Raw genomic sequence first — 27,792 nt, 5'->3', positions numbered from 1 at the left:
CCATATTTTCCCACCTCTGCACTTGCTTACATGGTTCACTGATATTTGTCTCCTCTCTCCCAATCAACTCTATGACCCTATTTTTTCAAATTCTTCCAACCTTCCAAAGCCCATCTTAGGGTCTTCTCTGAAGTCTTCACCAGTGCCTCCTTTGACTTCCTCAAATTTTCCAAGAAACTTTTCTCCCTGAAAAATTTCCGTCATACTCTATTTTGTATATGTGTTTCTGCATCTATATATTTTCTTACTCAATTGCACGGAAGGTAGGTGGTATAATGGATAGAGTGCTGGTCCTGGAGTCAGGAAGACTCATTTTCCTGAGTTCAGTTTGGCCTCAGACGTTTACTAGCTATGTTACACTGAGGAAGTCACTTAAGTCTATTTGCCTCAGTTTCCTCATCTGTAAAATGAGCTGGAGAAGGAAATGGCAAACCACTCTGGTATCTCTGCCACCAAAACTCCAAATGGGGCCTGAAAATGACTGTATAGCAACCTTTAGTTATAAACTTCTTCAGGCTAGAGTCTTGATTGCTTTGACAATTCCCATACAGGATGTTCCTAGATCTTGAGTGCTCTCCCTCTTTACCCTTAATTCTCAGAATCCCTCATTCCATTAAACACTTAATTCAAGTGTTATGCCCTACAAGGAGAGTTTCCTGATCCTCCCCACAAAGGGGCTGTCCCTCCAAATTTTCCACTGAATATATTATCTGATTACTCATTTGCTTTTGTTGTCCTTTAGTCGTTTCAGTTGTGTCTGACTCTTCATGACCCCATTTGGGCTTTTCTTGGCAGAGATCCTGGAATGCTTTGCCGTTTCCTTTTCCAGCTCATTTTACAGATGAAGAAACTGAGGCAGGCAGCCTTAAGTGACCTGCCCAGGGTCAGTGTCTGAGGCTGGATTTGAACTAAGGAAGATGAGTCTTCCTGATTTCAAGCCCCCAGGTCTATCCACTGCATCATCCAGCTGCCCCACTTGTCTGCTTACCTGTTGTTTTCTGTTGATAGAATGTAAACTCCTTAAGGGTTGGGCCTGTATCATTTTTTGCTTGTTTGTTTGTTTTTACCCCTAGCACAGTGCTTGGCAGATTATAGTAATTAAAAAATGCTTGTTGAATTGAATAGAATTTAATAAAATTGAATTGAACTTTTCATCTTCATATCTACAACCCCTTCTACTCTGTAGGAATCTATTTGTTGAACTGAATGAAAGTATATGCCAGCTTCTATGGTGCTATCTATCTCTCACTAGGCTGTAAACAGTATAAAGGCAGGGAGGGGCATGGTGATGTGCCTATTTTGCAAAGGAATCGATGGTAGTCAGAACTAGAGAGGAAATTTCGTTAATGAAATGAACAAGTGGAGCATCTGGGAGCCCAGAGTGGCACAGTGGGCAGAGCCCTGAAGAAGGCCCTGTCTAGTGCCTCCTCTGGTGTGTCTGTGGCTTTGTGCTACATACACTCTGTCTTCCCTACTGCACCAACTTTGCTCTCTTTCGGGAGGACTGGATGGGCGTGTACAGGGCTGATGGATGATCAGGTGTAAGGTGATTGGTGGAGAGACAGTCATGAGTCCATTGCCCCAGCTCCTCACACTTGGCCACATCAGTTCTTTACTTGTAAATACTGGCAGTTCTGAGAAACCTGCGGAAAGCCTTTAAAGGCGGTGCTTAGCGCTAGGCTGGACCCACAGGGTTAGGCCTCACCTAGAGATTCACTGAATTGGGAGAGGTGGTACAGAGGTATGGAAAATCAAGGGCCTGGGTCCCAGTGCCAGCTCTGTTATAGACTGGCTTTGTGACCTTGGGCAAAACACTTTGCCTGTACAATGTCTCATTTGTGAATTACTTACGCTGAAAATGAGGTAGCTTTTCATGCACACATTCTGCTTCTGAAACATGTTTTCTTTCAAATCCAACAATCCTATTCAACAAACAATCAGTATTTGTTAAGTAGTTACTGCGTGCCAGGCACTGTGGGGATAAAACAAAAGCCTCTGCTCTTGAGGAGCTTATATTCTGCCATGAGGCCACAAAATGTAAGTATGCTACCAAGAAAAGTAAAGTGGGACAGTAATCACAAAGGGAGGAGGAGGAGGGAGATACTAGGAAAATCATTAAGGACATGGAACTTGAAGTCTTGAAGGAAGATCAGTATTCTCAGAGGCAGGTACTCCTGAGAAGGCCACTTGAAAAGGATGTATTCTAGGCCTGGGGAAAGGCTTGGGCAAATGCTTTGAGGTGGGAGATGGAACACTGAGTTCCAGGAATAACTTTCAGGCCAGTTTGGTTGGACCCCAGCCTGCAGAGTTTGTGTACAAATGTTAGTCTGTATCCTCAGTAGCAGTCATAGCAGAGCTTGTGACCATGAGATAGAGAGATATTAATTTGACCATAAAGGGATAGAACTCTTGGACTTAGCTTCTCCAGAACTCTACTCTAACTGACTGGGCTAACCACCATTGTCCACTGCCAACCGTTTTTATATTTACTCTTGAACCCCATAGCTTAGTGACATATTCCTAGTTCTAGAGTTGGAATTCATAAAGGCAGTGGACTTAATCATAATCAGACTTACAGAACTAGGGTCTGAGAAGACAGGACTGAAATACAGAAATTAGCAACTGTGTTCAAATATGTGAGTGGATATTAGGTGGGTGGTAGGGGTGCTGGTGGAGGGGAAAGGGAAGGCGGCTGTTGAGTTTCCACTGAGAGCAAAAGCAATGAGTTAAATGATAAGAGAAACTTAGCACAAGATAATAGAAATAACTTTCTTACTGTTCAGATGAGAGTACCCTCGAACTTGACAACAAGGACTTGGAGATTTTGAAGAGAAAAACAGAGAGTTGCCTGCCTGGGACAGTTTTGTTTGGTGTCAGTAAGAGCTATAATAGTGGTAATATTAGTAGTAGCCATGGCAGCCGCAATACTAATAGTAATAGTAATGGAGATTTGTGTAGTGACTCAAGGTTTGCAAAGTGCTTTATGTATATTGACTCATAATAACCCAGGTCGGTTGGAAGAGGTAGGCATTGTTTTTGCGTCCGTTTCACAGATGAAAAAATGGAGACCCTAATTCTGATGGAGCTATACTGAACTACATGAAGTTTCTTGAGCATGACGCTCTATTTGGTGATCCCCCACACCTCTGTCCCCTTATCTCTGCCTCTTAGCTTGCTGACTGCCTTCAAAACTCAGCTCAAGGGGCAGCTAGGTGGCACAGTGGATAGATCACTGACTCTGGAGTCAGAAGTACCTGAGTTTAAATCCATTCTCAGACAATTGACTCTTGCTAGCTGCATGACCCTGGGCAAGTCACTTGACCCTGATTGGACACTTGACACTTGCTAGCTGTGTGACTCTGGACAAGTCACTCAACCCCGATTGCCTTGCCAAAAAAAATAAAAACAAAATACTCAGCTCAAATCCCACCTTCTGTAAGGGGTTTTCTGGCCTCTTAAATCTTCAGGTTCTAATCTTTCCCCCTTTTAAATTACATTCATATATTCTATATATTTTATGTGCACCTGAATTTGTAGGTTGTCTCTCTTTATTAGAATGTATGCTCCTTGAGAGCAAGGATATGTTTTTTATTTTTTTTGTTGCTTCTTTTAGCCCTTCTTTGCATCCCTATTACTTATCACAGTGCCTGGCATGTACTAAGTAAGTCCTTAAGAAATGCATGTTGCCTGACAGACACCCAACTACAGCTAGTTATTGTCTGAGCAATCATCTTCTTTATTGTGCTGTGTTATGGAAATGCTTGTTTTGTTTTCTGGGAACTGGAAACAAAATAAATTTAAAAAAATTATTTTTTTTAAAGTTTATTACTTCATTTTTAGTTATCAACATTCACTTTTATAAGTTTTAAATTTTCTCCCCCTTTCCCTCTCCCCCCCGCCAAGATGGCATGCAGTCTGTTGTAGGCTCTATGTATACATTCCTATTAAATACATTTTCACATTAGACATATTGTATAGAAAGAATGAATGGGAGGAACCATGAGAAAGAAAAGAAAAGAAAAACAAAACAAACAAAGAAAGAAAATAGTCTGCTTTGCTCTGCATCTAAACTCCATAGTTCTTTCTCTGGATGTGGATGGCATTTTTCATCATGAGTCCTTTGGGTTTGTTCTAGGTTCTTGCATTTCTGAGAAGGGCCAAGTATCTCAAAGTAAGTCATAGAACACTGTGGCTGATACTGTGTACAATATTCTCCAGCTTCTGTTCACTTCACTCAGCATCAGTTCATGTAAGTCTTTGGAACTGGAAATAAAATAAATAAATTACAAAAAACATTTGAACCCAGATCTCCCTGACTCCAAGTCCAGTACTCTAGTTCCAGCATATCTACATATAAGTATATTTAAGTCCCTTCAAAGTCAATAATTCTAAACAACTTCAGTTGTAGCCACTATTTCTGTTATTTCTTTCAAAGTGTGTTAAGGAATAAGAATTGAGAGATAGAGCATCAATTCAGTTGAATATTTATTAAACTCCTACTGTGCACTTTGCATTTATAGGTCATTTATTACAATCTTTTATTTTTTAGAGAAAGCAGGTGAGACCTAGAGAAGTGGAATGTCTTGTTAATGACACAGTGGAAGAAATGACTAAGCCAAGATTCAAACCTAGTTCTGCTGAATCACAGTCCAGGGTTCTCTCTGCCATGCTCTGTTGTTTTCCTTGCCAGAGACTCAGAGATTCTAAGATCCAAAAAGGACTTTTCAAACCATGTAGTCCAACTTGCGCATAACCAAGAAAGAATTCTTCAGCTTTCCCAATCAGAGAGTAGGATTTATTTTTGGAATATGGAGGGCATTGTTCCATTTCTGATTAAAGAAGTCTTTCTGGCAACCTTCCTTTTTCTTCCAGACTCACTTTTTCTTCTCTAAAACTTTGACACAACTTTCACTTTGATCTAGTGAAGAAATTCAATTCATTAAGAAGGTTTTGTGCCCTGATAACATCCAGCACCGTCCTGGTATGGTGGAAGGATTCAAAAAAGTGAATGGCTTGTATAGTACATGATGTCGTTCACACTCTTTTGTCAAGAGAGGCTTGCCTTTTTGAAACAACTGGAGAACAATACAGTTTAATTAGAATTCATTTTTCTCCACTGAAATTCTTCTGCAATGACTCATTCCATCCAAAGATGATCCAACAAGTATTTATTAAGAGCTTTCTATGATTTGGAGATTCCTGAACTAAGATCTGGAAATAAGAAGAACTAAGATTCTCTTTCTCTCTCTCTTTCTTTCTTCCTATCTGCCTTTCTCTTTCTCTCTCTCTCTCTCTTTCTCTCTTTCTTTCTTTCCTTCCTTCCTTCCTTCCTTCCTTCCTTCCTTCCTTCCTTCCTTCCTTCCTTCCTTCCTTCCTTCCTTCCTTCTTTCTTTCTTTCTCTCTCTCTCCCTCTTTCTTTCTTTCTTTTCTTCCTTCCTTCCTTCCTTCTTTCTCTCTCTTTCTCTCTTTCTTTCTTTCCTTCCTTCCTTCTTTCTCTCTCTTTCTTTCTCTCTTTCTCTCTCTCTCCCTACTTGCACATATATGCATGTGTTGCTGCTGTTCCGTTGTTTGTTGTATCCAACTCTTTGTGACCCCATTTGGGGTTTTCTTGGCAGAGATACCGGAGTGCTTCGCTATTTTTTTTAACAGATGAAGAACTGAGGCAAACAGGATTAAGTGACTTGACCAGGGTCACATAGATAGTGTCTAAGGCCACATTTGATCTCAGGTCTTCCTGACTCCAGGCCCTGTGCTCTAACCACTGTGCCACCCAGCTGCCCAGTGTGTGTGCACATGTGTGCATGCGTGTGTGTGCGTGTGTCTGTATCTTTCTTGCTTTATTCTTACTGTAATCCTGTGAGGCTGACGCTATTTTCATCCCCATTTTATAGATGAGGTGACTGAGATTGAAAGACTAGACAACAAACAGCCCTGCCTTGAAGGATGTTACCAGTGAATGAATGAATGAAACAGTATTTATTAAGCCCTTATTATAGGTAAAGCTCAGGGGTAAGTGCTGGAGATATAAATAGAAAAGTAAGACAGTCCCTTCTCTAGTGCAGCTCATACTCTAAGGAGAGAGAGAACATATACAGGAAGCTTCAGCTGCAAGTCAAATGGAAAGGCCCCATTGTTCTTAGGGTACATTCTGAAAGCATACACAGAAACTCTTTCATATTGGGTATGGAGGTGTCCCTACTTTTTCAGTGGCTATGCCAGTGGAACACAAACTGCAGCATGGCTCATGAAACTGTCAAACCTTCAGGAACCGGCCCGGAGAGGGACAGGATGTCTCATCTGAGGAACAGCTTGGCTAAGCTGAGAGAAGCATTATCAGGTTGGTGGCAGGGTGATCTTTTGGCTCCAGCAGCTCTAAAGACCATCTACCAAGTCATCGAAGGCTGTGATCACAAGTTCTGGAAGTCTTAAAATAATAATTCCTATTTACATAGCACTTTCCCGTTTAACATGTACTTGGCTTCTAAATACTAAGTGAAGGAGGTGGTTTTATTATCCTGTTTTTCAGAGCCGGAAACTGAAGTGGAGTGCTTTGTCTAAGCTCTCAGAGCTCATCAGTGCTAGAGGTGTTGCTGGAATCTGGAACTGTGGTTTCTAAAGTCAGTGCACCATGAGCCATTGAGAGAGAGAGAGAGAGAGAGAGAGAGACAGAGAGAGAGAGAGAGAGAGAGAGAGAGAGAGAGAGAGAGAGAGACAGAGAGACAGAGAGACAGACAGAGGGACAGAGTGAGAGAGAGAGAAGACAGAGAGAGAAAAGATGTAGAAAAGAAAAAGAAAGGAAGAAGAAAAAGAAAAAGAAGGAGAAGAAGAAAAAGAAGGGGAAGAAGCAGCCCTGATTTCATCCTCTTACCCCTAAGATTTAGGGAAACAATGGCACTCCCCTCCCATGGCTTCTGCAGCCGTCATCAAGGGAAGCAAATCCTGTGGGGATGCAGCTTGACAACTGCTTCTGCAGGTGCTGTAGCCTTTGCCTCCTCAGCAGCCACAGTGATGAAGACCCAGAAAAGAGAGTTCTCAACACCAAAGTCCTCAGCACTGCCAAGTGGCTCAGAAACTGATATGGTTCTATCAGTAGAAATAAAATGAAAGGAGATGCAGGACTATTGGCTTTGCCCCTGGACCCTAAGGACCTTGGGACTTTCCTTTTGCCTTGCAGGCGAAACCTTTCCTATGTGTTGTGTCTCTAATTAGAATGTGAGGTCCTTGAGAAGAGGAGCTGCCTCTACTTTTTATTTGTGTCCTCAGTGCTTAGCACAGTGTTTTTCACATAGTAAGCACTTAATAAATGCTTTAAAATTCATTCATTTATAGATAACTTTAAGGTTTGCAAAGCATCTATCTTCAAAGTAGTATGCATAAATTAGAAAAATTTAAAAACAGCTATGTATGGCATATAATGTGATATACATACATACATTATATATGTACACATATATGTATATATATGTGTGTATGTGTGTGTGTATATATATATATGTATACAGTGAGAGAGAGTGAGCACTGTACATAAATATAATGCTTTAAGGTTTGCAAAGAAAGCACTTTGCATAGGGTGTCTCATTTGATCCTTACCAGAACCCTGTGAGATGGGTGCTTTTATCATTCTCTTCTCACAGATGAGCAAGTTGAGGCTGAGAGGTTAAGTGACTTGCTCAGGGTCATAGTAAGCATCTGAGATAGAATTTGAACTCAGGTCTTCCTGACTCCAAGTCCTGTGCTCTCTCTATTGCATCCCCTAGCTGTATCCCTATGTTCAAAGCTGTGTGACCCAAGATAGGGTTACTTCATCTCTAAGTCCTAGTTTCCTCATTTGTAAGGTTAGGTACTTTTTCATGACCTGCCTCATAGGGTCATTAGGAAGAACAAATGACATAAAGAGGCAACTAGATAGCTTGGTGACTAGATGCCTGGGTCTGAAGTCAGGAAGACCTGAGTTCAGATCTAACCTTAGATACCTACTAGCTGTGTAAGCATAGGCAAGGCATTTAACTTCTGCTTGTCTTATTTTCCTCAACTGTAAAATGGGGATAATAATAGTACCTACCTCCCTAGGTTATTATAAGGATCAAATGAAATAAGATTTGTAAAGAGTTATAAGGATCAAATGAGATAATTTTTGTAAAGTGTAAAGTGCTAGGCACAGTGCCTAGCAGCACCTATTAGATGCTTAATAAACGCTTGTTTCCTTCCTTACTATGTTAGTTTCATCAAGATACTAAAAGAACCCAAATAAATCTTCTTGTATGATTATCTAAGGGAGATTTTGGGGAGAAAATGAATGAGAGGTCCACAGGATGTCTTTGACTGAGAGCTACACTAGTGGAGGGATGGTTAATTCTAGATTCAGATAAGTTCTTGTGATTTTCTTCGTTTTGTCCCTGAGGATGGGAGAATGTTATAACATCAGATGAAGAAGGTACCTTAGATATCAACAAATCATATCCTGATTTTACAGAGGAGGAGACCTCTAGGGAGGTTGTTATTTACTCAAGGTGACCCAGCTTGAGGTAGAAGAGAAGGGGGAGAGAACAAACATTTATTAAGTACTTATCATGTGTCAGGCATTTCACTGGATAGAAATAGCACCTACTGTCTCTGAATCTAGGCCCAATCCCTCTGAAACACATGAACTCTGCTAGAGTTTCAATGCCAGTTAAACTAGCTCACTAGAAAGAAAACCTTTGGCTCTGTTCATGGTTCAGTGAAAAATCACTATTTGGTTTCAGTGCTGGAGTCAGCAATCTGGGGTAGTTTGTTATGGTTCAGGGTTTATTCCTGGTTAAAGGGTGGAAAAACAATGTCTTCTCACCATCCTAGTAGCTATAGCTATAAAAAGACATCTTCAAAATTACTTCTTTGGGCTTTTCTGAGATTTGCATTCAAAATATATGAGGTTTTGCCTCTGGCTGCCTGTTTGGTCGCAGATGATAGTGAAGTTGAATTTTTTTCCCCTGTTGCTATAATCCTTAAACATGTCCCTTTAAAAGATGCACTGGGCAATTACTTTATGCAAATGAATGTGTTTTATGTGGTTTAGGAGTATCTTAGATTGAAAGCTGGGGCTGCAGATGGTAGCAAAAGCAAAGCCATGGAGAGTTGACTGGCAGGCTGATTGGTGAGAGCACCAGGGAAAGCTGTGAGGTGGGACTTCCGCCTCATCATTCTGTTGTTTCACTGGGAAATTACACCAAAGGAAAGCAAAGTCAGGAGGAGACTCAAGGACATCAGGGAGAAGAAAATTAAACAATTGCCCAGGAATCATTGAAACTTAGAGCTGGAAAGCCCTGGAAGAATAAGGACTAGCCATGTGCTTTCATCAACAGAGGAACCTCCTTCTACCAATGCAAGTCTGTATCTTCTTTGAAACCTGTAGCCTTGTATGTAGACTTGCCTAGGTCCTAGAGCACTGAGAAATTAGGTGACTTGGCCTAGATCACATAGAGTCAGGGCTTCCTGGCTTCCAGTTCAGCTCTCTCTCCACTAAGCAATGATAACTCTAGCAAGGCTCCTTAGAACAACGGTGTCAAACACCTGCTACTAGCACTAGATTAAAATGTAACTGGGAAATATTTAATGAAATAAATAAAAATACGACCGAGTATAGACAATGTTAATATGTGGTTTTCTAAGTCAATATATGGCCTGCAGAGATCTTTATGCAGGGATTAGTGGTTCCATTTCTATTTGAGTTTGATATGAAACTTAGACCATGGAATAGGAAAATTAGAACAGGGAATTTTAGAACACTGAAGAAAGAATGTTAGGTCTTGAGTTTTAAGAACCCAGAACATTAGAATTGGAAGAGTCTTTAGAGATTGTCTAATCTAACCTCTTTAATTTTTGTTCATTTAAAAGAAGGGAAGGTTATTAGAACTGTAATTTCATTGATATGAAGAACTTCCTGATGAGGGAACTCCAGTTACTAGGGCAGATCACTCCTTTTTTTCTTTTTCTTTTTGCAGTGGATAGCCTTAGGGAGTTGATTCTGGCCCTGAGAGGTTATATGACCTGACCAGCAGCATGTGTCAGGAGCGGTCCTTGCACTCGAGCCTTGCAGGCACTGAGGCTGGCTTTTTCTCTATCATGTGATGCTGCCTGACTTGTTGCTGTGTTGTTGTTGTTACTGTATTTTAAGAAGATCACATTCATCGCTTACATATTGGAGGTTGACTAAATAAAGGTTCGTTCTCTATCCACTCTGCCACTCATTCTTTTAAACAGATATGTATGGAATATTGCATGAGATACCAGTGGAGATATGTTAGCACCTTGACGGGTTCACCATCTCACTAATTTAGGTACTTCTATTTTTAGTGCAAATGACAAGCCATGCATGCCTCCTTGTCTCAGTTGTCTTGTATATGCATGTATGCATGTATGCATATGTATAAATAAGCAGGTTATATGTGTATGTATATACATATAGACATGTGCACATGAGTAAATATGTATATATTAATGTGTACATATATGTGCATGTGTATTTGTATAAAGGTGTATGTGTGTATATGTATGTGTATATATAAATGTGTATAATTGAATTGTGAATTATAGAAATGTTTATATGTACGTGTGTGTTCTTATGAATATATGTATAAATGTGCACATGTATATGTGTGTATACAAATATATTTATATTCCGTTAAGTGTGTATATGTATATGTAGAAATGAGTATGTGTACATGTATGAGTATGTATGTACACGTCTATGTACATTGCATGAATGTGCATATGTATATGAATAGATAGATGTATAAACAGTATATGTGTATGCTCATGCATATTCATACAGGCACATATGTCTATTTTAAATGTATCATACATGCATATGTATAGATGCATGTGCAATTTATATATGTATACCAATATGAATATATGTTCATGCAACTCATATGTATGTATATACATATAGAACTATGTACACTTCTTTATATATGCGTATGTGCATGTATATGTGTATGTATTTATAGCTACCCATGCATCTGTCCAATCATATGCACATATAGTTGTACATGTACACACATAGTTGTACAGGTACATGCATGCATGCAGGTATACACAAATGTGTGTTTTGTACATCTGTGTACACGTGTTCACATGTTTTATACATGTTATGGCATGTTTATGTCCACATAACTCACATGTATATATATGTACTATGTATGTACAGGCACATAATGGAGTATGTTTATGCATATGTGTACATACTGGTATGTATATGTATCTACATGAAGATATATACACATGTGATACACACATAGGGACACTCAAACAGCCCATATTTACATGTTTGCAGCATGCACACAAATATGTATGGCAGTGTATGTAATGCAGTCTCTATGTGCACACATGTATGATCAAGTTTATTCAATAAAGAAATTGAGATTCAAGGAGATGTTGTCATTGACCCCAGTTCCCACAGTCAGTAAGTAATGGAGCTGAGATTTCTCCCAGAGTGGAAAGAGCCTTGGTTTCAGAGTCAAATGAACAGCACTGAGTCCTGGATCTGTGACTGTGCTGTATGACTATGTACAAAGGACTTTAACTCTCTGGACTTCAATGTCCTCATCTGTAAAATGAGAAGGTTGAGTGAGTCCTGGGGTTCTTAACCTGGGACTTGTGAACTTTTTGCTTTATTAAACATTCTGATAGCTGTATTTCAATACAATTCTTTTGTAATCTTACATATTTTATTTTATTCACTTAACCTCATTATTCTGAGGAGAGGTCCATAGACTTCACTAGCCAGTTAAAGGAACTATGACCCCCAAAGGATAAGAACCCTAGGGATTCTTCCTGGAATCCCTTCTAGCTCTAAATCTAGTGAAATGGCCCCAACCCAGGTCTCCTTAGAATCAGTTCAGGTGTTTTACTTTTGTCTTGAAGATCACCCAAGGAAATAGAGAGCACAGAGGTTAGAAATGAAACTGATTTTCCTTCTGCCTATGGTCCTTGCCCCAAAGCCACCTTCCTAAATGGGCTTATTCCAATACATCTCTGCTTCTACCCTGTGCTCAGCACCCTGGGCTGAGGCTTTGACCTTTCAGAAGAATGGCAGGATGGGAGGTCTGGGGCTTCTTTTCCACTATTAGAGACATGCAGTGAATATTTTATAGGCAGGAAGAATATCTTGCCTACTTCATGCAAGGAATGACAATTAGGGTCTAGGAACAGAGCTGCAATCAGGCGAGCTTACTCAGACGAATCCAGGTTGAAGCCACAAGTGGAGACAGTGGAAAGGGCACATGCATGGCTCAGGTATTTGCCAGGCTACTGCTTTTAGACTTTAACAGGTCCTATGTTTCCAAGGCTGCCTTCTTTCTGTGCATCTCTACAGGACTTGTGCTTATGAAGCAAATGCCCAGGGATCAGAGTAGGGATGGAGAGATTCCGAAGAGAGCTTAGTATAGGATCTATTGCTTTCATTGAGGGCTCCCTGGACCAAGCTCTAAAGGAGACTCTATAGACCAAAAGAAGCTTTGAAGGGACCCTGGTCAGGTTGTTTAGACCTTCTTCAAAACAGGGGCAAAATGATCATCTATCTAACATGAACAGTAAGTATTTTGAAATAGGACATAGCCCTTTAAGGAATGGGATTAATAAAAGCAGGGATCTGATTGGCTGTGATGCCATTCTTTGTCCTTGGACTTATTTCCCCAGACACGTCAGTGGATAAGTGAAATAAACACCAAATCGCTGTGTGGTTGCAAAATACATATTTTTTCTTTTGAGGAACTTAAACTATTCACCACCCTCCTCTGCCTGACTCTTATTGTAGGTGATACAAAGGTGAATTTTATTTTATAAAATTGGATTATCTTCTTGAATAGAATATAATAGAATCTTGTCATTTTTAGAAAAGGGTTTCTTTACCTTTTTTTTTTTATGCGTGTGTTATAGATCCCTTTGGCAGTCTGGTAAAGCCAATGGACTCCTCAGAACATTTTTAAATGAACAAAATAAAATATATAGGATTACAAAGGAAACCAATGATATTGACATATAGCTATCAAACTATGAAAAAACAATTTTGTAGATTTTAAGAACCTTGTTTTAGAGCTAGAAGAGACCTTAAAGACTCTTAGCATCACAGTGCCAGACCTAGATGCATCCTCAAAAGTCTCATAGTTCAATTTCTTCATTATATAGATGATAAAATTAGAGCCCAGGGTCACACAGGTCCCCTAGACTCTAAAACTAGAGTTCTTTCTACTATACTAAGCTAACTAACTCCAAAGCTAGAAGTTCAGCGAAGGTTTATTGAGAAAGAACTATTTTTGATTCAACAAGTATTGATTGACAAGTGGCATGAAATTGTGGTTGGAATCCTGTACTTGTAGCCTTGTAGGTAGGGGAAGACCTGAATTCAAGACCTGCTTCAACTATTACATAGTTGTATGATCTTGAGTAAGTCTATTGGCCTTTCTAGGCCTCAGTTTCCTTATCTGTAAAATAAGGGTATCTGATTCAGTAGTCCCTCAGATCCATCTAATCTCACCCACTCTGCCTATACATAAGGGACTATGGTAGATATTGAAGATACAAACACAAAAGTAAAAAACACCCCCTGTCCTCATGTGGTTTGAATTTTTCTGGCATTTTCCAACTCTACATTTCTGTGCTAACGTTCATTCCACTGGCATTTTTATAATGATTCTCAGACAAGGGATGTCACTCTCAAATAGAAATCAGGACACTAAATGGTATGTGAAGATCCATGTGGGCTTAAACTGACTTAGAAAACCACATATTAATATTAGCTATGTTCTATTGTATTTTTAATTGCTTTGTTAAATATTCCCAATTACAGTTTATCTGGATCAGGACACCACACTATGGGTAGAGCAGGTCAATAGTCAGGGTTTGTATTTGTCACATCTATTCTTGATTATACATAAAGGTATACATAATCTTATGATGGGTGTGTTGCTGGACAGTTGGCCACTGTTTAATTTAAAATTATTACCATCCATCATATTTTATAAGAAGAGGGACAGTTAAGGGTTGTATAGTGGATGGAGAGCTAGCCTTGGTTTGATTAACACTTGAGTTTGAATCCTACCTCAGACACTTACTAGTTCCGTGACACTGGGCAAGTCACTTAACCCTTCTCAGCCTTGGTTCTCTCATCTGTGAAATGGGAATGATTATGCTAGCACCTACCTCAAAAGGTTGTTTGTGAAGGTCAAATGATATCATATGTGTAAAACTCTTTGCAAGCTTTAAAGTATTAAATTAATGCTAGCTATTATTTGCTATGATGCTACTTTGGGGTAGTAGCCTTCAATTTACAGATGGATTGAGTTCCAAAGGTTCATTTGTAAGTTGTTTTGTTTAGATCTTGGAATGTATTTTATCTTACAAACTATATTGCAAATGGTGATGAGCGTCCCAGGCTAGCCCACAAAAAGGCTGTTTAACGCATAATTTGGTTGAAATACTGTATACCTTTATCATAAAAAACAGTGGAAAACAATTCTAATATTGGTTAAGTTTAATACTTCAAGGGGTTGTGATTTCCCGTGTGGTTACTCCATCCATCAACACAGATTGCGACTTTTCCATGCCCAAGTCTTTGTGTATTCCTGTGGTCAAAAATAATCCATCATCTATTTATTTGCCAGTGTTCTGATGAGTGATGAGCCTCTTTGAACCCTGTTAGGCTGGTCCTTGGACAAGCAAGCTAGAGTCTGCCACCAGGCCTGTCCTTGAAGCCTGTCTTGTTTGGTCAAAGTGACCAGAACTTATAATTAACTGAAGTAACCTTTGAAAAGGCAGGGTCACCTCCACATCCCAAAGAGGCAGCAGAGGAGGACTTACGAGGAAGGATAATATTGAATAACAAATAGCTTTGTTTTCAGTGATGATACTTGAAGAAAAGCAAATTTTATTAGAGAAGGTGGAGGAAAGATTTAGAGATTATTAAGGGGTTTCTGGAAATTTTCAAGGGCTTTGGAGATTGGTGGCCCTAGGTATCTAATCTGTCATCTAAATCTTTGGGATTATTTTTGCCTTGTGAAAACTGCTTCAGTAGTCATGTTGCTTTGCTTGTCAATTATAAATAGAGTCATCTTGGGGTGGGCCTCACAAATAGAAGGAACCTTGGCAGAGATGTTCCCAAGGTGCCTGAACGAGAGAGGGAGTAATCCTGGGGGTTATATTGCCCTATCGGTGTAGCACAAGGATGCCATCACCATGCACTGGATAGTAAGGGATCATAGACCACAGATGGTTCAGATCTGGAATAGACCTCTGTGGTCATCTGGGGTTATTAAGCCATAGATAATGATCCTTGTGTGCCTGCATTTTGACTGAGAAAACCACAAATTACCATTACCTACGTTTTATTGTATTTTTATTTTATTAAATATTTACAAATTATATTTTTTATTCTTATTTGGCTACACAGGAGCATTTCTGGCCCCTGGGATCATGTTTGACACCTCTGATCTAGTCCAGCCCCCTGGACAAGCTTACTCTTCAACTCATGTGAGGCACGATTCATTTCCCTCCCCTTTTCAATACCTCAGTCTCTGGGGAGGGGACGGAAATTAAGGTCATAGTTTAGCTCCTATACAGTCCAGTCCCAGGCCCAAGCCCAACACTTGCCTTGGGTTCAAGTTCCAGGCACCCTGGCTTCTCAGGTTCACCATGACAGATGCTCTAATTGCACCATCCCACCTGTAATCCTGGCTCCAAGGTCATCATGGCCTGAACTCTCAGGTTCCATGGGAGTCACCTCTGACACCTGAAACCAACGAAGATAGAACAGAAGTTCAGAGTTGGGGTAAAAGAAGGAGAATAGGGGAAGGAAGTGCTTTCCCTCTCAGGGCTCTTTCTGGGTGGGGGGTGAATGAGCAACAGGCTAAAAGGAGTAGCTGGCTCAGTCTTGCCAGTTATAAAGAAGCACTCCAATCAAAGAAATCTATCTCTACACACAAGGTAAGGTATGCAGAGGCCTATATGTCAGGCCATATGGGCATGCTCCAAAGGCTCCTCAAAGCCTCCTCCTCCTTAGGTGAACTGGCTGTTTCCAGATAAGACTGACTTGTATAAGTGTCTAACATGGGATTGGAATCCACCATCATCCTGGCTCTAAGTCCCTGGTGATATCATTTGGCCAAGATCACACATTTAAGTCCAGCTCCTTTGGCTCTAGAGCTTTGAATGTCAACCAGTCAATGGCACCATATTCCCCTGTTTATTAGTTGAGAGGAAGAACTTGTCTTTTTCCCCTCCGATCTTTGGATCCAAGGTTATTCATTTTTACTCTTGTTTTCATTTACATTAGTATGACCATTGTGTATATTGTTCCTTAGGTTGTACTTTTTTTTGCCCTTACTTCTTCAGAAAATCTTCCATCATGATGCTGAAATCCTAACATTTGCCATTTCTTTAGAGTATTTCATTTATATAACATGATCTCTTTGGACTCTTCCCAAATGATGGGCCCCCTCTTTATTTCTAAATTTGGTTGCTGTTGTTTTATTTTTTTGCAGCCACAAGGAAGTGCTTCAGTGAATATTTTGTCCCTGTGGGAACTTTCTTTCTGCCATGGACCTCCTAGGGTGATATGTCCAATAATGGGATGGCTAGATCAGAGACTTTTCTCCAATAATTCCAAATTTTATTCCAGAACAATTGTTTCAATGGAATATAAGTGCCTTGAGGGTAGAGATTGTTTTAATTTTGTGTCTCTACCACCAGCATCTAATACCTTGTTTGTTACATAAAAGGTACTTCTTAAATTATCTAATTGATAACAAATGTATAAATAATAATAGCTAGCATTTATATAGCTTTTTAACGCTTGCAAAGTCCTTTACAAATGTTATATTATGTAAGCCTCATAACAATTCTGAGAGGTAGGAGCTATTATTACCCCCATTTTACAGACAAGGAAACAAAAGTATAGAGAGGCTAAGTGCCCAGGGTCACACAACTGGTAAATGTCTGAGGCAGGAGGGGACTTTAGCAGATGGAGGTGTAGAATCTTCTACCCTCAAGTTCGCTTTTACCTCTAAATGACTCATGGGAGTCATATTGGGGGAGAATCAAGAAGGCTGAGGACTATGGCTGAACTTGATAATTTTGTTGAATAAAATAGCCATTTTGATTTGTAGGGCCCCGTAGAAAAATTGTCCCAATTCATGTATTTTTCAACAGATATGTATTAATTGAGGCATATAGCTACTCTCCACAAAAGCACTTCCCATTGGCAACAAGGGCCCTGTGGATGTGCGCCCTTATTGCCTCTGTGGGATCCCAAGCACAGTGTTGTTGCCCACTATCTGTGAAACTTCCATCTGCTTCTTTCTCAGTGCAGGCCCAGGGCCCTGTCTCTAAGCATGTAGGCCTTGACCTGCTAGAATGGCTCTGGGTTTCCTCTGCCTTGGCTGAGGCTGCTAATGTTCTCATTTCATGGTCTGCCATAATAAATGCTTCTGACTGTGGGCTCAAACACTAATTTGTATGTAGCTATTATTTGTAAAAAGAAAGATGGAAAGAAAAAGAAAAGCCCACTTATGTTCTTCTCCTTTTATCTTTCTGGCTCCTCAGGGGCTAATTCCCTGTGGCTACTTTGGAGCAGATGTAACCAAGAAATCAATATAGTCATTAGATTAACCCGTGGCAGCCATAATGGGGGAGTAGTGCCTACCATGGAGAGTAGGCTGAGATGTAAGTATGAACCGGGAGGAGGGGAGACACTTAAAAGAGGAATATGATCCACTAAATTGAAGGGAAGAATTAAAACCCCATGAACCCTTACTTAAAGGAGGAGAAATTGTAGGTTACTGCCTTTAGCGCAATCAGTTCCCCTTTTGGAAGAGGCAGTGACCCGGTTTCAGGCACTGTGGGGGAGACATGGGCACTCAACCATGGTATGACACTTCAGACAGATAAGACCAACAGAGGTTGGTACCTTAAACTAGAGCCTTAACGAACTTTCTCTGCTTCACTTCCAGGTGGCTCCAACACACTGGATTTCTAGTATACGTACTCTTATTTCCACTTACACAATCAATATCCTGATACAAGCCCTCATCAACTCAGGCCTGGACAACTGCTGTAGCCTGTTGGTGGTCTCCTTACCTAAAAGTTCTCCCCCTTTCAATCCATCCTCCAGGCAGCTGCCAAAGGGATTTTCTTAAATTCTGACTATGCCACTGCTCCCTCCCTACTCAATAAACTCCAATAGCTCCCTATTATCTCTAGAGTCAGATATACAAGGCTCTGGCATTTTAGTCCTTCACAACCTGACCTCTTCCTACTTTTTCTTACACTTTACTGTTTTTTATGTATTCAAGAGTCCAGTTGCACTGGCCTATTGGATGTTCCTCATGCTCTTTCTCTCTCCCTACTCAATGCCTTCATCATGGCTGTCCTTCATACCTAGAAGGCTCTCCCTCCTTATCTTTGCCCCCTGGTTTCCTCGACCCCATTCAAGACTCACCTTAAATCCTGTTTTCTGCAAGTGGCTTTTTCTGCCCTGCTGCCCCTTGCCCTACCTCACCCCTAATCCCTTCTTCTGAGATTATCTCTCATTTATACTTATCATGTATATACCTTGCATTTTGGCTTCCCTTAAGGGTAAAGATCTTATTTTTTTTTGCTCCCCAGGAATTAACACAATGTCTAGCACATAGCAAATACTTAATAAATGCCTATTGACTGATTGACTGACAAAGAATTCCCCTATTATCGGTCTTGAGATGTAGGTCTGAAACATTGATTCAGTTGCCCAATGACTTTTATTGTTTTCTTAGGTAGGGGTGATGGAACTCCAGATGGACTCAGCACTTAAGGCTTGCCTATGAGGCAGAATACCAATGGCTTTAGAATAGGATCTCAGGAACCAAAGGACAGTCAAGCTTGTGGTTGCAACTTTTATATGCAAAGGAACTAGCATTCTATAAGGACTTTAGAAAAGTATGTGTGTGTGTGTGTGTGTGTGTGTGTGTGTGTGTGTGTGTGTGTGTGTGTATGTGTGTGTGTGTGAGAATCTGCAGAAAGATTCATGATAGGGATCACTTGGACCAGAAGCTATCTTGGTTCATTAATATGTGATTTGATTTACAGAAATTGAATGGGTATGCTGTAGTTATATTGCAGGGGCATTTGTATGTTGGGAGGGAAGTTGGAATGAATGAATTCTAAGATCAAGTCCACAATTCTATGCTTCAGCCTCAAATCCAACAGGTAATTATGAAGCACCTACTATGTGCAGACTACCATGCTTGATCTTGGGTGAGATTCAATGATGAAGTGTAAGACAAAGTCCTTCCTCACTCTCCTGGAATTCAGTTTGGTAGGGGGATATGATACAAATGCAAATGGCTATGATATAAAATGATATGTGGTGCTTCTGTGATTGGTGATTTGCTTATTTTCCTCCTATAGATTGTATAGCTCCAAAAGCTTTGGTGCAGAGAGTACATGAATCTTTAATATGAGTCAATGGATGAAGATGGACTGAGCTGACTGAGTAATTATGTGAACTTTAAAGGTAAAAGATGGAGACATTGAGGAAGAAGGAGCAAGGAGAAATCTGCTGCTGCTGAAGACACAATCTTTCCCCTAGATTTAGGGGTTCTGAGCATAATCTGTAGTGGTATACAGGCAAACTGGACTATATAGCATAGGTAGCAGAGACTTCCATAGGGCAAATAAGCTAATCACCAGTCAAGGCAATGAATAAGAAGCAGAGAGAGCCAGCAGGTATGGGAATTGTGCTTCCTGCAGCATTTGATCCAGGCGAATAATTCCAGGGAGGTTGTGTTAAGAAAGCAGTTTTCTGTTTCTTTCACCCTGAAGTGGGAGCCAGAGAGAGTGAGGCTCCATCCTTTGGGATGATGGGAATTAAGATGGCTGCAACTTCTGAGACATGTTATTATACTTTTATTTAATCCTATTAAACTATTTACTAAGAGAATAACACTTTTGCAAAGGCTTGATTGACACAGCATGTTGCTAAGCAGAAAAAGGAGATGTGACCACGTAGGTGTAAGAGGCTTAAATTTGACTTATACCAGAATATATCCCAGAGTATGTATATACGGGGTACTGGGTTGATTGATAGCCACCACTGTCCATGGTCCTGATTGCTTTTAGAGGCTCACCCAGATATGTCTACCACAGACCCTAGTCATAGATATAAGAGAATAAAAAATGTACAGACAGGGTATTGTGAATGGTCTAAGGAAGGATAGAATTGACTAGAGAAGACTTCCTGGAGGAAGAGTTGAGCCAGACCTTGACAAAGGGGCAAATCATAAACAAAAAGACAGGTCATAGCATCACAGATAAATGGGAGAGGGCATTCCACATGTTGGGAAACTCATGATCCAAATAAGATAAAATTTAATTTATATTAGTTGAGGATGTAGCCAGTGATGTGTTGGTAAATATTAACAACCACCTTTCCAAAAAAAGTATTCACATTACACTTTTAATTTTAATTTGCATTATTAAGATTTTCTCTATCACTTTCTTAATCTACAAAACAATAAGTCAAGCCCTTATTTGTAGAATTTGCTGATTTCTGAGGGAGTGAGTACTCACACTAAAAATTTAGTAATAAATTTTTGTAATTTGGTTTGAGTGGGCTCCAACCCACTTCTGAGTAAAACCCAGTTTTAGTAAAGAGTTAGAACTAATTTTAAAAAGTTTGATACAAAAAAGCATCAAGATAGGATAGGATGGAAATGGTATGGGGAGAGCAAATAGTACTGTTTCACTGGAGTCTAGTAGATGCAGAAGAAAATAGTAAGAAAATGGTTGGAAATGGAAGGTGGCACCTGATTGTGGAAGGCTTTGAATATCAAGTTAATAGTTTGAATATACTCTGTGGACAACAGAGAACCAATAAAGGTTTCTGAGTAAAGAAGTGACATGACCAGTGTAGAAGAAGATTGTAGAAGTTGATTAAAATATATATTGGAAGATAGTAGCTGTCCTAAAACCAGTAAGGAATAAGGAATAATAGTACAACATATATTACAACACATGTAACAGCATATATATACGTAATATATATACATATATATATTATATATATATATCTATCTATATAGGTTGGTTGGTTGGTCTGTTGGTTGGTTGTTGTCCTTTGTTCTCGAAGAGGACCAAAGTGACATCACCATGATAAACTGAAGTTTCAGTGTGTCCGACTATAGTTAATCAGACCAACACGAGCTTGGAATGCTCTAACACAAATTGGCCAGAGATGGTCCGTGTGAGTATTTGGGGTGGTTACTCCAAATTTGCTCATCCTATGTTTCCTTTGTGCTATCTCAATTCTACTTTGCTCATAGAGCACAGCCCCTTTTCTGATGTGGGCACATCATGCTGAATGGTCCTGTGCCAGTATCCCTTATGTTGCAGTCAAATCCAGAAAGGGCTGAGGAACAGTCAATATGGTGTTTGCTGCTCGACAACTCCAGGAGAAATGCCAGGAGCAGAACAGAGGTCTGTATACAATGTTTGTAGAATGAAAGAAGGAATATAGATTTAGAGCAGGAATTAACCTTCTTGAAAATTTAGTATACTTTCCATTTCCAATTTATAGATGAACAAACTGAGGCTAAGAAGGTTTAAGTGATTTGCCCAAAGTAACAGATAGCAGACACAGAATTTGAATCTAAGTTCTCTGCCTTTTTTTTTTTTACTGCATAATATGATACAGTGTGAAGAGCACTGGCTTTCAGTTAAGAGGAGATAGCTTGAAATCCCCCCATTAACATTTACTTTCTGTGTGATCTTGGTCAAGTCACTTAACATCAGTTTCCTCATCTGTAAAGTGAAGACATTGGACTAGAGATCCCTTCCAGCTTTAGACCTATGATGCAATCCCTTGTCAGTGGCTGGAAATGCAAATCTAGGATTTCAGGGAGTGAACTAGACTAGAGATGTGTATTTGGGAATCATCTGTTGAAGTGATCATTAAAGGCATGAAAGTGAATGAGGTTCTCAAGAGGAAAAGGGTACAGAAAGAAAAAAAGGGTAGACTCTTGGTGAGAACCAGTATTAGGGCATTGGGAAGAGGGACCAGTCAAGAGGATAGTGAAAGAACAGTGAGAGAAAAAGAGGATGAATAAGTATAGTACTGGAAATGAAGGAAGAATATCATAGTCTGAAAGGTAGAGTAGAAAACTGTAGAGAAATGAAGGATGAGGGCTGTGAAAAGGCCACTGTATTTGGATCAACGACTTTACTATTGATCTTTGATAGAACTGCTTCAATCAGTCAGTCAACTGGCATATAAGCTCCTATTATGTGCCAGGAACTATATTAAGTGTTAGGTGGAATGGGGATAGAAGTCATCTTCCTGGGAACAGAGGAATGAAGAGGAAGGAGTAAGTAGAGACATCAGCTATAAATTGCCTTTTGAAGCAGCTTGGGAGTGAAAGGTGTGTCAATTCTAAAAAGATGTGAACATAATCTTTCTTCCACTGGAATTAATAAGCCCGTATCCCAGAGGGGAGCTAAGAGAAATACATGGGGAACACTGCTGTCTTGGTGGTGGATATAAGTAATCCCCTGAAAGATTGGAACGATGCCTAGTTATCAAGGTTAGGGAAGTGGGAGAGATATTTGATGAAAATCCCAAGAAGATGGAGGAATTTGCCTTGATACTTTTTAAATGTACTCTAAGGACAGACAAGTAAAAAGTAAGCATTAGAAATCATTGAACATATTAAGATTTGTTAGGCAAAGGAAATGGAACAGTGAATAATATCTTTGCAAATATTCCTCTAATATATTTAACTCCTACTTACTCAGACCTTTATCAGTTAGGAGGTAGGCCAACCTGCAATCAAATGATGGTTAACCAAAATGGTGAAAGGTCTGGAAACTACGTTATTTGGGGAACAGGTAAAGGAACTTAGGATGTGTGAAAGTGAAGCCAGAGGGAAGAGAGGAGGCATTTAGGTTTAGGGGGCATGATAGTTGTCTTTAAGTATTTGAAAAGCTATCAAGTGGAAGGAGAAAGACATTCAGTCTAACTTCAAAGGGTAAAACTAAAACCAATGGGATGGCAGATCTTGGCTCCATATAAGGAAGGCTCATTAATCCTTTGACAATTGGAACTATTTGAAAGTGAAAAAGGTTACCATGTGAATTAGTGACCTCCTTAACCTTTGAAAGTGTCCAAGGCAGAATGACCACTTCTCAAGGGTATTGTGGAAGAAATTCCTGCATTGGATAGATGACTATCCACAGACTGGATGACCTCTAATGTCCCTTCCAACTCCAAGATATTGTGAGTCTGTGATTCTATGCAAGGCAGCACAGGAGCAGAGAAAAGAATTCCGGGTGTTTCAGAGTACCTCCTACTGGTCTTTTGGGCTTTGGAGAGGCACTCAATCTAGAGTTCCTTCCATTTGTGTTTCTGATCACCATTTTCCTTAGAAGCAGTGGGCCTCAGCTATGCCAATTACCATAGGCTTGCTTCTCCAAGATCTCCAGAAAGGAAGGGGAAGAATGGGGGAAGCAGGATGGAGAGAAAAGAGATTTTTGTTCCTTGAAAATAATAAAATTAAACTTAAAGTATTTGTAATACAAATTTCAAAAAGTGAATGGGGGAAGAGACAGAGCTGGTTGTCCCCACTGAAGGCACCTGTGGCTTAATAGGAGACACACTATTACACTAATATGCATTTGTCATGCACACAAATACATATGACACATATACACAAACATACTACATAGCCACACAAATACACATACACATGCATAATAATGCCACACACACAAATACACATTTATGTAATGCACACAAATGCACACCACACATCCTCTCACCAGTACAGACACATGCACACACAGACACAACACATACTTGAGTATGCATCACACAGTCAGTAGCCCAAGGGAAAAGAAAAAGAAGCCTCTTGAATGGGTGCCAAGGTTGATTTAATTAGATGTATTGAATCCATTAACTTTTGAATGATGTGTCTGCTGAGAAATACAACTTGTAAGTTGTGAAGGGGGTGAGGGGGGCTGATCACACCAGTATACTAGAACAGGCAATAGAATCTCCAACACTGACCTACTTTTATCGGATCTGAAGGGATTGTGTTTGAACCCCATTCTTGGGAAGATAGGAAACTGTTTCCTCTTTTGTTCTCCACGTCAGTGTTTGAGATTGCCCGAATATGTGTATTCTTTCGATCTCTTTTCCACTAGGACCATGTAAGTGAGAGCCCTTGCTCTGTGGAGAACCCCTAGGGGGAAGCTAGTAGTCAAATTTATGCATGTTCAGGCACACAGCTCTGTATACAAACACACACTCTCTACACTTCAGTGTCACTGGCTGGGGGTGTCTGTCACTTTGGACAAGGAAGAGCAGGCATGCTAGAGGCCAAGCGGCTGTTTGTTTTTCTTTCTCTTGTCCTTCAGTAACAACATTAAAAAAGCTCCAGTTTCACAGAGGTGGAGCTCCCAAATCGAACGCTGTATCATTTACCTAAGAGGGTACAGTGGAAGAACAGTGGAGTAGCAACAGATGCTCTGGATTTTAAACCTTGGTTCTGCTATTGGCAAGCTATGTGACTTAGGAAAAGGCACTTTTTATCTCTAAGACTCAGTTTTGTCATCTATATGGAGGTAAATATAACATAGAATAAATATACGATGGGATAAATAATAATATTTAATAAATATATAAGGAGGTCAAAATACTTTTTCTACTTACCTTACAGGTCTGTTATGGGAAAAGATGGTGCCATGGGAAAAAAGCAGATTGGATTTGGAGCCAAAAGACCTAGGTTCAAATCCTAAAATTGTTGCTTGTTGCCTTTGTGACCTTGAGTGAATCATTTGACCTCTTTCAATTTCTTCATCTATAAACTGATTGAGTTGGTCTGGATGACCTCTAGGGTCCATTTTAGCTCTAGATCTATGACCCTATGAATCTTCTAGAAATCTTAGAGTTCCATAAGCATGCATTTTCAAGCCGTCCTATTTATCCTAATAAGGTGATTTTTTTAAAAAAAAACTATGTATATTTGTGCAGACAATAATCTCTGACCTCACTGTCCCAGAGCAAGACATATCCCCCTCAGGGTTCTAGGTGTATTCCATGAGGGATCAGGGTGTCTCTTCTCTAATACTATTGGCTCAAACCCCCTTTCCAGTGTGTTTCCTGCACCATTAGTTGCCAATGACTAACTACCCAGTTCCACTTAACTAATTATTGCTGGTTTTTATTATTATTATTAATTCATTTTCAGTTTTCAGCAATCACTTCCATATGTTTTAAATTTTCTACCCCTCCCTCCCTCCTCCTTCCCCAAGATGGCATGCAATCTTATATGGGTTCTACACATACCTTCTTATGAAACACATTTTCACATTAGTCATGTTGCATAGAAGAATTAAAATGAATGGGAGAAACCATGAGAAAAACCAAACCAAAAGAAAACATAACAAAAGAGAAAATAGTCTGTTTCATTCTGCATTCCGAAAGAAATCAAGGGAATGCCCATTAATTGAGGAATGGATGAACAAGTTGTGGTGTATGAATGACAGCTTTTACAAAGTGATATTTACTTCAAATATCTAGTATGAAAAGAAAAGCCAACATTTCTCCCATCATTTTGGGTGAAACACTCCTTATACCACCCCCATTTCTGGAAGACTAGCCTTAGAGCTAAAGTAGTTTCTAGATAGCCTTGGTCTTACCAGGTTCACATCCATTTGTAATGTCATTGTTGCATGAACCCTTGGTTCAGTTATTTCTGGGCTGGGTGCTGGACCACTGGCAGTCATCTTGACTGATGTCTTGCCACTGGACTCTGATGACTCCCGAGGAGAGAGTGACGCTGATGGTTTTGCACAGTTCTGCCTCACTTAAATCCAATTCACTCTCAAGTCAAGACTTCACTCTCCTGTTGTCATTGGTTCTCTTTGAGAATGAAGGATGAACAGCAATAAGAACCTGGATTGGGTCCCAAAGGTAGCTTCTTGCTCCTCAGAGTTGGACTAGTTGCACAGCCTTGCATAGGCTTTACTCTCAGACCTCCTAGTGTTCATTCTCCTGACCTTTCAAAATTCACAAGGTCCTAACCTCCAATCTCTTTCATCTAAATAAACACTGAGACAAAAAAAACTCACCAAAAAATAAAACAAAAACATCAAAACTAACGTCTGAAGTTCAGGTTACTAGTTGACCTTATGTGAAAAGTACCCAAGGTCTCTTTTCTTTTTGCATTACCTTTCACTAGAATGCTGTTAGGCTGGAAAAAAGTTAGGCTGAAAGAAAGGACTATTTCCACTAGGGTCTTTTAAATGCAATCCCAGTTCCAGCTATCAATCAAAGAGACTCCTATTCACCAAGTGGTTAGCAGACTGGAACTAGTTAAAGAATGTCTACTTATGCTCCAAAGTCCACATGGAAATTTTATCAACTGAGTACTCTGTATGTCCTCATAAGAACTGAACTCCTTGACCAGTCCATCATTCTATTCACCTTGTGTTCTTAGCTTCATGCTAGCTCATGGTAAGAGGGCATTAGCTCCCTATGACATTTGTTTGAATGAGGGGCAGTGTATTGGAGAGAGTTAGGAAGTTTAGGTTTAAGTTCTATCTCTGACACCTACTGGCTACGAGACTATAGGCAAATCAGTTAATCAGGAAACTTGCTACGGCCAAAAATGACAGACAAATCACCTCTTAGTATTGTTGGAGGTTCCATACTGAGCATTCCTTCATACTGATGAAATCACAAGTTTAGATTCAAAGAAAGTGTGCACATGTGCTGATTTATGTTCAGGAACTCAAAGAAGGGAGTCATTAAGTTGAACTATAATGGTTTAAGTATCTGGGCTTTGATTTGATCCCTGAAGGTTGGGGGGGGGGTAGAATTGGATAGAGTGAAAGGTTATTGGGAAGGATATTCACCATGTGAAGACCCAAAGGTTCATAAGTAGAACTTCTTATGGAAGAGGTCAGGTGTGTGCTTGTGAAGAACAGGATTTTGCTTTTTTTCTGAACCAAGGGTTCTTAACTATTTCTGTTTCATGGACCTCTGTGATAAAGCCTTCTCAGAAAAAAATGTTTCAAAATGCACCAACTATAATACATATGATTAGGAAAAAAGTGAATTATATTGAACTGCAGTTATCAAAATATTTTTTAAAAAAATTCACAGACCTGGCAGTCTTACAATATGTAGCTAGATTGCAACCCTTCCCTTCAAGCAACTTATACTCTAATGGTGGGGGGGGGGGGGGGTGAGGGTCGAGAGGAGGTGGGAGACAATAGGCAAAAGGAAGCTTAAAAGGAGGGCTGGGGTAGGGAGGAGATAGTAGCTACTGAGGGTACCCAGAATAGGCTGTTTTATAGAGTCAAAGCTAAGAATAACTACTGACAGAAAATGAAATAAACCTTAGAATATACAACAGGAAAAAGATAGAATGGCTGCCATGTCAGGGGACTTCTTCAAGATATAGCCCATCCTACTGGGGTATTTTTATCATTGATACTACCCTGTTATTGATAATGAGAGATCTGAAGACCTGTGACAAATCAATGTGCCATTTCTGCCAGTGTCAAACCTGAGTACTCAATGTGCCTTTGTCCTTTTGTGGGATGCTACATATGTAAGGCTCTTGGGACTCCCTTGTTAAAAAGCAAGAAAAAAAATCCAGCTCAGGCATAGCACCTTTGGCAGTGATCTGTAGCAGGTCCTCCCCCTTCTGCAAAGACTTCAAGTGGATTTCCTTTAGCTATTCAGCTGGATGCTTAGGACTCATCATCAGAATTACCTGA

General features: G+C 39.9%; 1 long non-coding RNA gene across 1 annotated transcript; it reads right to left on the bottom strand.

The window, feature by feature from the left end:
- Positions 1–3,860: 3,860 nt before the first annotated feature.
- On the bottom strand, positions 3,861–26,336 carry LOC140500503 (uncharacterized). Its single transcript, XR_011965765.1, has 3 exons — positions 25,705–26,336; positions 15,628–15,766; positions 3,861–4,263 (listed from the first exon to the last, which is right to left on the bottom strand). It is a non-coding gene; the product is annotated as an uncharacterized lncRNA (long non-coding RNA).
- Between the last annotated feature and the right edge of the window lie 1,456 nt (positions 26,337–27,792).

This window comes from Notamacropus eugenii, chromosome 4 (assembly GCF_028372415.1).
Source record: "Notamacropus eugenii isolate mMacEug1 chromosome 4, mMacEug1.pri_v2, whole genome shotgun sequence".
Lineage (NCBI taxonomy): Eukaryota > Metazoa > Chordata > Mammalia > Diprotodontia > Macropodidae > Notamacropus > Notamacropus eugenii.
Note: the sequence above shows the minus strand (reverse complement) of the source record. Positions and strands in the feature narration are given on the sequence as shown.